At 35.2% G+C, this 12,437-nt stretch overlaps 1 protein-coding gene across 2 annotated transcripts in view; it reads left to right on the plus strand.

Moving 5' to 3' along the window:
• Nucleotides 1-432: 432 nt before the first annotated feature.
• The window catches only part of LOC126830627 (arf-GAP with Rho-GAP domain, ANK repeat and PH domain-containing protein 1), an 83,281-nt gene continuing 71,276 nt past the window's right edge, over nucleotides 433-12,437 (plus strand). For both annotated transcript variants that reach the window (XM_050561027.2, XM_050561028.2), the window contains exon 1: nucleotides 433-557. The gene's annotated coding sequence lies outside the window, so the exon portion shown is untranslated. The remainder of the gene's footprint in view (nucleotides 558-12,437) is intronic.

Here is a 12,437-nt window from a genome sequence, read left to right on the forward strand (position 1 = left end):
TCCATTAAACCTTCTAACTGTTTAATTCCATTTTTTTCATTGAAGATTCTTATATTACAAATCTTTCCTTACACTAGAAACGTTATCACTGGGTTTCGGTAAATACCTGTTGGTTTCGGTCATTGGTCGGACCAGCAAAACCACTGGAAATTACACTAAAGAAAGCCAAATAAAAGGTTTCAGCGTACATGCTATGGATTAAGCACCTAAAAAAAACCCACACCTTCGGGGCTAGTTTCATGAGCAGCAGCAATTCAAACTCAATTAGATCTCTTCGCAAAATCCTGGTATGCTACTGTTTTTTCTCCAAACTGGGTTGTTATCAATGACGTAGATATATTGGTTGTTATTGTTTTTCTCCACTTTCGGTTTAGCAATAATATCAACCAATGATACTCCCTGCAATCTGTAGTCCGGATGTAGATTGCTGATCACGGAAGTGAGTGTAATTTTATAAATATTCGGTGGATAAAATCTGTCAAGTGGTGAAGATTTATGATGGAAAAGTGATAAAAATAATTAAGATTATCACCCAGACCACCTTACTAATTGAACAGGTAAAAATCAGTCACTGTCTTGTTAACATTTTTGTATCTTATTCTTCCTTGTAACGTGTTTGATTTATTGATAATGAATGCAGCCTGCCTTTTGCCAGTTCCCTCTTCACCTCTTGGCATATTGACATAAGAAGAGTCATGTATAGATTGCCCAGATAAAGCAGTTTTATTATCTCTGACTGGTCCATTCATGCACCTTATTATGATTCATTCATTGTTCTAATTTAGTAATTAAAGGAGCTGTAACTTCTTGTATGGCTTCTTGAATGCTTGTTTGTAGAAATATACTATTCAAAAAAAGTAGGGGATATTTGATTTTGGGGGCATAATACTAAAATATGCAAATGGCTACGAAAAAAAGTCACTATAGAACCTAACAGAAGAAACATTTCCAGTTACATGTGACGCCCAAACGCACCAATAGCTACCGCATGGAATGCAGGTGATGCCTGGGATCATCATGGGGGTCCAACCCAAGATTTGCACGACTCTGACTTTGAATGTTACAGTCATTGTGGCATTGAATTCCAGGGTGGAAACATCAGTTTAATTGTTTTAGTGACCAGAAAACAAATTTTGATATGCGTCGGCTTACCCAAAATGAAAGGTTACGTGCCCTTGGCATGCTACAGATCGGCACAACACAGGCGGTTGTGGCGCGGACGATGAATGTTTCTCAGTCTGTCATAAGCAGGCTATGGTCCAGATACCGTGATACACAATCTGTACAGGACAGACCACGCTCAGGTCGACCAAGGGCGACAACTCAAGCCCAGGATCGATTTATCCGTACCTTGGCCTTGAGAAATCGTGTCATCACAGCAAATCAGATCAGCGCTCGTCTTCAAACAGACACTGGTGTGAGAGTGAGTGGCCAGACGATTCGGAATCGACTGCATAGGGGTCACCTTCGCGCCCGACGTCCTCGCGTGATCCCTTGTTTGAGAGATCATCACATTCAGGCAAGACGTCGTTGGTGTAGGGATCGTCAACACTGGGATAATCGACGCTGGAGCAATGTGATGTTTTCAGATGAGTCAAGGTTCACTGTTGATTTTTGGGACAGACGTAGGAGGGTGTGGCGTCGTCGAAACGAGCGCTTCCAAGACGTTAACGTCATCAGACATGATCGATTTGGGGGTGGTTCTGTTATGGTGTGGGGAGGCATCACTGTTGCTGGAAGAACGGCTTTACATGTTGTTGCAGGGCGTGTTACAGGCCAGCACTACCGGGACAACATCTTGGCAGTCCATGTTGTGCCGTTCGCACGACATCATGGCCCCCGTTTCATCTTCCAGGATGACAACGCAAGATGTCACAGGGCCAGGATCGTTACAGGTTACCTCCAACAACAGAACATCACCACATTACCTTGGCCAGCACTGAGTCCCGACCTCTCCCCCATCGAGCATGTCTGGGACATGCTTGGACAGAGGTTACGTCAACGTCAACAACGTCCTGCCAATGTCAAAGAACTTGCTGCTGCAATGCAACAGGAATGGGACAATCTGGACCAAAATGACCTTAGACGTCTCATTAGGAGTATGCCACGTCGGATCAATGCTTGTTTGGCAAACAGAGGAGGATTTACCCGTTACTGACTTGGTTGTGATGCTGTGGTAACTTTGCTGTTTGACCCCGGGTATCATTTTACCCTTATAATGGTCAGTCTGTGCCTTACTTAGTCTAACGATCATTTGGAATAAATCGATGAATGTGAACTTCATTTCATTTTGTCATTTGTTTCTTCGTCAGTTTCATTAGGTGACTTTAATAACACTTAAAAATCAAATATCCCCTACTTTTTTTGAATAGTATATACATTAACTATTCGACAATTAAGAAGACAGGAGGAGTAATAATACGGGGCACAGAGAGAGAAAAGGGGTTTATAAAAGAGCTAAATCGCTATTCTTTGGCAACTAGAAATGGACACAAATGGGTTGCAACGTATATAATAATGTAACATAAATAGCGAAGAATGCATATTGAATGGCAGTCTTTGGCATCTGGTTATTCCGGTAGTCTTCCCTTGTGGGATATGTTTAGCTTAAATTTATTCACTGAATCGCTCATTACATTCTGGCATGTGATCCGTGTGCCAAGTTTAAGATTTTCATTCAATCATTGTGTCTTAAAGATGGGTTCCCGAGTACAAACTGGGTGATTTAAACTGGACTAAAAAAATATTCAAACTAATTAATTTGTTATAATTATGCTTCAATTATAATTGCGAAGGAATGCCCTGCTATTAAAATTCGATCAAACCAGGTCATGTTTATGTCACGTCTTGGAAATCAGAGGAGAATTCATTGCATACATAAGACGATGTTGTCTTTAATCGCTTACTATTTATTACAAATATCCAATCCTAATTAAATTCTCGGATTATCCACTACCTGCGTCTTTTCCCGTCATTTTTATCTCAGAAAGTGTTGTACGTCTAACTCTTCATAAAGTTTATCAACTTGTACACCAAGCGCTCAATGTTCGCGTGTGACCTTTAACATCACTTGTGCAGAAATTCTTAATCATTGTCGGGAACCCTTACATTTTTGTCCTGTATAGGCTCCATGAGTGTTTTTCGGGGAATCCAGTATTTTTCTATTAAGATTGGATATCTCTACTTTCCATATATACATGTACCAAAATTACCATACTTTTATTGGAAATAACCACCTGATAAATACTTTTCTGGGAACCCATCTTTAAATATTGGATGCCAAAACAGAAGCCCATGTTTTCACGATAAGACAACAACATTAATGTTGATTTAAATTGACCAATAAGTCGTGTTTGCAATGCCGAAGACTGTGGATGATACTGAGGTCAGGCAGGTGACCCTACTCCTTAATTATCAGGTACAAGTTTAGGATTGAAACCATGTCATCAACGGCAAACCTTATGATCTAAAGCACCTAGACTAGTAAGATCACATTATCGAAATTAATGATATGAAGCAACTGGTGGTGTAATTTTGTAGTGTATGTCTTGATCCCAACCAAGTACATATTGGGCTTTTATCATACAATCTATGCAACAATAGACAATGTCATTATCACACTCATTCATGTACAGTTCCGCCTACGGCTTCCAATAGATGCTCATAGTTAATCGAAAAGAAATTTGGCCAAAAATGTTTAAGAATCGAATGACTATGTAAGAAGGTCCTTTCATCAAACAGAAACTCTAGCAAATATACGATAAATGTATAGTAGGCACTGGTATTAATTTGACAGGTTGACACAATTTAACAGAGATTGGTGTCAAGAAATTTTAATTCAAAGTGTACAGGACCTCGGTTTTTCATCCCATCTGAATGACTAGATATTGTCCTTGTCAGGCCTTCTGTCCTGCATCAAGGGGAAAGCACGCTGGAAAATCCTGGGTAACTTGTCGACAAACACTTGGATCGAACACCAGACCTCCTGGTTAGTAGCCTAAACCAGTGCCTTACTCACTGAGCCACCACAGCACCCCCAATCGATAGGAAAATGAACGAGTTTCAGATAGTCTCTTTTGACTTGGATGAATTTTTCTAAGACATTGTCACACAGAATTAACCATTTTTGTTCCCATAATTATGCATTTATTTGCAATGGTTCCTCTTACTACATACAATGTACATGTTATTATTCAGCATCTACATGTCTTTTAGATGACACTTTAACAAGGCTAAGGGTTTGTTTACCAGGTATAATGTTCTCTAACCTTCTTTCAATATCATTATTGTACAATCGTCAGCAGATAGTTTTATAATTGGAACACAAAAATTTTTAACAGTGGCTTATATACATGTAGTAAGTTTGTTTGTCATAAACATATAATTAATTCACAAGTAAGCGTGTATATAATTATCTATATTGACTCGGTCTTATCAATTATATAATGAGGTATTAAAGATATATTATGGAGGATTAGATAAAGAGCTGGCAGTTCTCACTATAACTATAAAAGTTAAAAACTAGATACTGTCAAGGGAATTTGCTGAAAATTTCAGTCAAATTGATCTACTATGAACCGAGATTTTAGCAGTTCAATCTGCGGCCTAGCCTCGATCATCATTACTAAAGTTGGTAGGATAAAAAACATAGTCTTGATTATCCATTTTTTGATTTTATTATGAATGGAAGTTGAACAGCAAATCGGAATATAATCCAATAAACATCCAATAACATTTCATGCCTATAGAAAGACCTGCAATAGGCAGATTTAGCTCTTGCATAATGTATGTTTAACTAATCTCAAACTTGAAAATTAGACAGATTGGTCTGCTAATAATGGTACATATTATTAGTAGAAAATTTGACTCAATATTTTATTAGATGACAGATTTTACCTACATTTAATTACAATGTTTTAAAGGAGCATTATGTAAGTTTAGATAAAGAGCTAACAGTTCTCACTATAATAGTTAAAAAATAGATAATGAAAAGGGAATATGTTGAAAATTTCAGTCAAATTACTTCACTCTGAGCTACAGCTCTTATATAATGCCTGTAATATAGACCAGACAGATAGATAACAATAATTTCAATCAATCAGAAAATTGTTTCACCCTAATATAGCCTGAAGTCAATTTGTTAAATTTAACAGTGACAGTGTGTACAATGTGCACTATGACTATGAATCACCAATGTGTTAATCTGTGGGGCTGTTCGTTCATACTGAAGTATAACTAACTTTATTCGGTTTCGAAATAAATATTTTAATAAAGTTTTCACATACTCCCTCCTCCCCTCGAGCTAGTAGCCAGGCACTGTCACTTCTGGTTTCAGAGTTATACTAGTGCCGGTTCAAGACTCTACCCATGCAATCCTGGGTCAACCGCTAGTTTAAACATAAACAGGACTCTTTTTTTTTCTATTTACTCTATACTTGTTGCGTTTCACATAAAAGTTATTTTAATAGGTTTTTATGTTTATGAGTCAGTATACATATAACAGGAAGATATATTTTAAAGAGGGAATTAATTTAAAGCATAATCTAGTGATATGATTCATATGTATGTATGCATGTCTAAACACCGAGGAAATATGAAGTTTTACCTAATTTCAATAATACATGTAGATATAGCACACTTTAAATTAGGACCACAGTTTATTCATTTTTAGTTCAAAAGTAACATGATAAGCAATGTCTCCAGAAATAAATCTTTCAAGTAACTTGTATTCCATATAACTGTGTCATGTGTTATATAAGCAAATACATGAATATTATTATTGATGGGTTTATAATTTGAAACAGACATTTTTTGTTATTAAATTATTTAATTTGATTTAAAAAGTCAGTGAATTAAAGATTTATTCAGTTATGCTCTGGTGGTTTGTTTCATGCTGATAATGTATCCCAAAACTATGTACCTGTATCAGTACTGACAGGTTATTACAATGTACAAGCATACCTACATGTACATGATCTTCCTTGTTGCTACCTGTATGCAGTAGTTCTCCTTAATCAGATGGGTGTGTCCCTTACCACAATAATTATGATGGGAGAGAACTGTGGTGACTTAGTGAGTAAGACATTGGCTCGCTAATCTGGAGGTCTCATGTGTTGACCGACATGGCTCACCCTTGACAGAGGGCCTTGAAAGGGACAACGTATAGTCATCCAGATGGGACAAAAAACTGGGGTAAAAGAGCCCTTAACAGTTGGAATTAGAAATAAGAGTAGGCCTTAGCGCCACTATGTAGACAAAATTTTCTTCATAGCACACATGTACTTTATGGCGCATACCCGTATTCATTCGTCTAGACGATGCAGAAAAATAGAATGTTAAATTTAACCTCGTTTCAATTTCATTTCATTTACTGATAACTGAACATTATTTCAATGGTATGTATAATGTACAACCCAGTTATTCATAAAACTTGATTAATTAGGAAGCCAATTTGACCCTCATGTCATGATTCTAATTATAAACCAGATAACTATTGAACCCTCAGGTCGTGAAAATGTGCTATATATACATGTAAAAGATGATGACATGAGTATGTATAGGGATTGATGATACCAAACATTAATCAGCTGGACCGCTTGTTTTAACTTGATTAGTACAAAGGAAGAAGATGACCTGTCCTCTCTTCTCATGATTTAACATCACGTTTTATAGTGACATTTTGATACATATGAACTTTGTTTTATGTTTTTACCCTGTTTTTTAATATTACACCTTCGTATGTAAATAATTTAATTAAGCATGTCCATAATATAATATATAATGTAGGCCTACATGTATTGGACGTTAAATTTGTAATAAACATCGATGAGTTCGAAGTACTGGTCGTAGATGACAAAACAATTAGTCAATGACCTCAGTGCGTAGAAACATCAGAGAGTAAATTCTAGTACAATAAATTCTCACACATATCAAGCACGCAAAGTTCATCATATTCTGTCATATTTGATAAGTTAGGAAGTAATGTGGACAAGTCGAATGACATCATGTACTAGAATTTACATACATTAAAGAGAAAATTCTCCTTTCAAAATCCAGTACAAAAGGTTAATTAAAAAAGGCTTGTTAGCTATTGTGAACTACTCAAATGGTCTAGAAGGAGATAAGCATACAGAATTCATACAAATTGAGATTTACATGTAAGCCATTGGCATGTTTTTTTAATCCTTGTCCATTCTTCTTTCAGCATTCAAATATCAATACAGTTTTGTGAACTTAACATATTAGAGAGAATGGAGAAGAGAAGAGAGAGAGAGAGAAATAGGGTTGTTTAACACCCACTCAATATATGCTAGGTCATTTTGAGACCAACATATGGTGCAATTTGATTTCAATAATTCTCTTGTATATGCTGTGTGGGTGTTTTGCAGTGATAATGGAACTCATGAAGTTAAGCATTCATTACCATGACTCAATGATAGAATTTATAATCTAAAGCTCGCGCCACCTAATCCCGTTCTAGAATCCTAATCCATTGGGTATATAATCGCTAAAGACATGTATCATAATAAGAAATAAAATATTATTTAAACCAAGCATAACCTGCACATGGACGAAACTTGACTTGTCACTACAGGTACTGCGAAATAAAAGTTAATAGGGATTGTCAATCAGATTATTCAAAAGATTAAGCAGGATTCTGATTGTTTTTTAGTTAAATTTTTGGATTTAACTGTTCGCTGTTGAATAGAATGTACATAATCCTTGATAGCTATACATGTATGTAGAAATTTAAACAGAGGCTCACTGTCATGTTATGAAACAAATCCACACATAAAATACCCAAATCATTCAAACCAAAATTGTTTTTTTTTCTTTTCACCAATCATCAAAGATGGAGTATCATTTTATAATTAAGTACAGTGTAGTTAAACCCATTTTTAAAATTGAACCATTTCAAAAATATTTTAAAATTTGACTGTCCTGTGTCATGTCATTCATTCTCTTTAGTGCACAATCTCTTTAAATGATTCAACAAATAATTATCAAAATATGTCATTGTACAGTCATTCATATAACAAGGGTCAGTTTTCTGGGGGTATTATTTAATCCATGTAGATATGATTGTATTGTACTTCTATAAAGACTTCTGGTTTATTTCTGTGGATGTGCACTGTATGGATACTTTCATGATGTGTGACATTAAATTCTATTTGTGAATGAGTTCGGATCTAAATAGTTACGGTATATTTTAGTACTGGTATACATATATACATGTAATATGGTAATTTAATATTTTATGATCTTGAGAAGGAGAAGGATACGACCAGTATCTCTTTGAATTGGGTAAGAAATATAATGTCAGGTTAATTAAATGTGATGTGTTGATTTGCTTTGCAAGATGGGCAGACCCAAAAAGAGGGCGTGGCAGTCTGTGAGGCTCATGAAGCCGCAGGGGGTTGTACCACGGAAGATAGATTGAGATGATATATTATAGTTCAGTGCAAGTAAACATATTTCAGTCATAAAGAAAGATTGTTAAACAAAAAGTATTAGTGTATTGTGTAGCGTACATTGTATTTACTTTGTCTTGCTTTAGCTCATAAATTTCTCTCGGTGGCCCTGAAGATGTGTATTTTGCGTATAAATTTAGATATTTGAGTTCCAATTTTGGGCTGTATTCAAATAATTTTCTGAAACTTAAATTTAAAATCTTTAATTTTTGCGTTAAGCATATGTTGCCATTACGTTGAGTGAAAAATAATTTTTGAAGTGCGCTATCGTCGACTTTGGACCAAGAAAAACTGATCAGTCAGAACAATATGGGAGACATGAGTGTATCTAAAACTAATTGGGAGTCAATATGGCTCAGTGGGTAAGGATTTTCCAGAGTTGTCTCCACTTGTCACTGGTGCAGGATAAGGGGCCTGGCAAAGAACATTATATGGACACAGATCACCAAATATTCCTACGCCGTCACCCACGAAACAAGGGCCAAAGCTATTTTTAGTCTTCCTCTCCCTTTTCCTTTTTCCCCCTTTTGCATGGCGATTTTTGTTGACTTTTTGGTGTAGAATCGAAGAAAAGGGTTTGAAAATACATTTTTTGCCAGGTTTTGGTGAAAATTCATAATTTTGATGCGGAAGGATACAAGAGTTGAGAGGTTGGTTAGGTTGAAATGTAGTGCCTGAAATTGCATGTTTACTTGTCTCTACTTCCAGCTTGTGTATCTCAAGTTTTTCATGAAGAACCTTATACGTGCTATTGGGCAAGTGGTTGCCACATGTTGCTCCATCTGTGGTAGAAAGCGTTCTACCCAACGAAAATTTGGGAAAAGGTTAGAGCCGGTCTAAAATACGAGAATTAACATTGGAGTCAATGGGGAAATCTTTAGTGATCTGTGGCCTGTCTGTGTGTGATAAGGCTGTCACTGATATGCCTTAGTTTTGAAAATATGAAGATTAAATTCTCAGAAAATATGAATAAAATAGTTACAGAAAAACTAAAAAAAGTTAATTGAAAAAAGTTTTGAAGAAAAATTGTGATTTTACTGCAAATTTCTCAATTTTCAATTTTTATTGAATTTTTAACAGTAAGTAAAATATTCTAATGCCCAATGTTGGCTTATTCAGTCTCAGAAAGCACAGATAAAGTGAACAGTATTGAAATTTCACCAAATTTTGTCTAAAAATCAGAAATATTCACAAAAAATCTCGAGATTCCCCCCATTTCGATGTAAAAATTAATATTTTCATGACTACTAAAATGAGTCAAAATGTCTAGAAATGCCCTTATTTTCATTGCTAATATAACTTAGATGGGATCTACATGTTTGTCAGGTTTAGAAAAAGCTCCAGCTTTCCTGCAGAAAATTGAAAATTGGTAACACTGAGTTAATAATGTACAGCAGATGGGTTTGTACAAAATGTTCAAAACAGGGGTTGGCTCAATTTTGCCACTATTTTACCCAGAATAAGCTTTTTTTTCTTGTTTGAAACATTAAATTCTTGCATTTCCTTCATGTAGGAAGCAATGTCCCAGCCTTTCTAGACATTTTTTACTCCATCATTCTGTTTAGAGAGGCTATAAATGCCCCACCCCACCCTTTTTTTATTAATGTGTTTTGAAAGATTTAAATGCACCTGTGTTGACATTTAAATGATTGTAATTGGAATTTGTGGTTGAATTTTAGCTAAGAATGTTATTTTTCACCCAAAAATATTTTTTTTTGTGCATTTCAAGGATTTCTAACCCTTTTTGTTCAGAGTCAAACGTAGAACCCTGAGGCATTTCAGGCCAATGAGACCACACCCAGATATAAAACTGGTGTAGATGTGTAAATGTCAGTTTAATGTTCAATATTTTCTTATCAAAATCCAGCATTTGTGGTGTTTGTTGCATTTATGTTGCCTATAGAACAATAAAATGTTAATTTTTCTCCTCTTTAGGCCTCTTTTTATGTTGTCAACTCTGTCATGACTACTTTTTTGACTTCATTTTTTCAGGAAATTAATGTAAAGTTCAAGACATCTTGCTTCAGCACAAGGATTGCAATACAAATTTGTAACATGCCTCTGAGGTTTGAGATGTTGGAAACATTGAAATATTCCCAAATTTGTGAAAATTGTGTATTCTGTGACCCTTCTGTTAGAGAGGGGTGATCATAGACCAAATATGGCATTTTATTCATTCATCAAGGCCTATTTTTAACCATAATTCATATTTATTGCACCTATTTTAGTTTATATGTGCATATGTTAGCCAGGGATGGTAAAACATAGCTGTTAGACAGATTCCTTTGGTAATGTTAGTTCTGCAACCATAGATTAGATTAATTCAATCATTGGCATGTTCAGGGGGTAGGGATACATGTTTCAGTATAGATCTCTAATATTACAATCATTGCAACTGGTTTGCATTTTTTCTGTTTGCATATTGTCCACAGATTCTAAAAATATATTTCTTGTCCGTCCGGATATTTAAAAAAGTGGAAAATTATTGGTATTTTGAGAGATGCTACATGTAAATTTTGTACATTTTTCATCACATGGCAGTAAAAAATTATATTTTTGAAAAAAATTCCAAATTATGAGTGTTTTCTATGTAGTTTCTTTGTAACTTGTCTAATTTTTTCACAGAACTCAGATACTGCCTTTCATAAGAAAGATTTTTAAATTTTAGCACAAAAGGCCTATGGACCTGAGATGCACCAGTGTACATAAAGCAGCATGTGTACTTAAAGGGCCATCATTTTTACAGTTATTCTTTGATTTTGATTTTCTTTCACCGGCATGTTGCCAGAACACATGGGAAGGAAATAAAAAAGGCCTTTTGGTGATACCTGAAGTTTCACCCCTATATAGGACACAGATCACCAAATATTCCTACGCCGTCACCCACGAAACAAGGGTCAAAGTTATTTTTAGTCTTCCTCTCCCTTTTCCTTTTTCCCCCTTTTGCATGGCGATTTTTGTTGACTTTTTGGTGTAGAATCGAAGAAAAGGGTTTGAAAATACATTTTCTGCCAGGTTTTGGTGAAAATTCATAATTTTGAAGCGGAAGGATACAAGAGTTGAGAGGTTGGTTAGGTTGAAATGTAGGGCCTGAAATTGCATGTTTACTTGTCTCTACTTCCAGCTTGTGTATCTCAAGTTTTTCATGAAGAACCTCATACGTGCTTTTGGGCAAGTGGTTGCCACATGTTGCTCCATCTGTGGTAGAAAGCGTTCTACCCAACGAAAATTTGGGAAAAGGTTAGAGCCGGTCTAAGATACGAGAATTAACATTGGAGTCAATGGGGAAATCTTTAGTGATTTGTGGCCATATATAGTCATTCATTTATTTCTAAGTATATCCTAATCTCTAAAATGCATGTATATATTCACAAAGTAAGTGAGGTAGATACAGCCAACAGAAAAATAAATAACTTTATCAAGTCTCTGCATGTCCTATATCTAGTATTTACTTTTCAGTTAACGTCTATTTCAGTTTATGATTTTCTTGGAAATTTTATTGACATGACCTGAGTTTATCTTCCTATTTTCACTCATCCAGCTAGCAATACAATATGGTATTCTCAGAATTGACAGTAAAATGTATTGTGTAACCTAGTTTTGAAAAGAAAGTGACTTTTGGGGAAATACATTTACATAAAGCTATGCACGATGTATTATAATACTTGACAAATCTCATTGAATGTGTAACTAATTGACATGTATTTTATTGTATTAAATTTTCCTTTTTCTACATCAAGGTTCACGCACATTAAATATCTTGTGTATTAATGTATTTTTTCTACAAATATTCTGCTGTGAAGTATTTTTTGGGATGATAAACTGCTTTTGTAAATCTTCTTCCACAGGCCATCTGTAGTTAAAGTTATTGCACTATGACCCAGGTATCATTTAAACTTGGGTATTTAGCCCTAATTTCTATCACATTAATTCAATATCTATTCTTTGTTTAAAAATTCATAAAAA

Source organism: Patella vulgata, chromosome 8, assembly GCF_932274485.2.
Source record: "Patella vulgata chromosome 8, xgPatVulg1.2, whole genome shotgun sequence".
In the NCBI taxonomy this organism is placed as follows: domain Eukaryota; kingdom Metazoa; phylum Mollusca; class Gastropoda; family Patellidae; genus Patella; species Patella vulgata.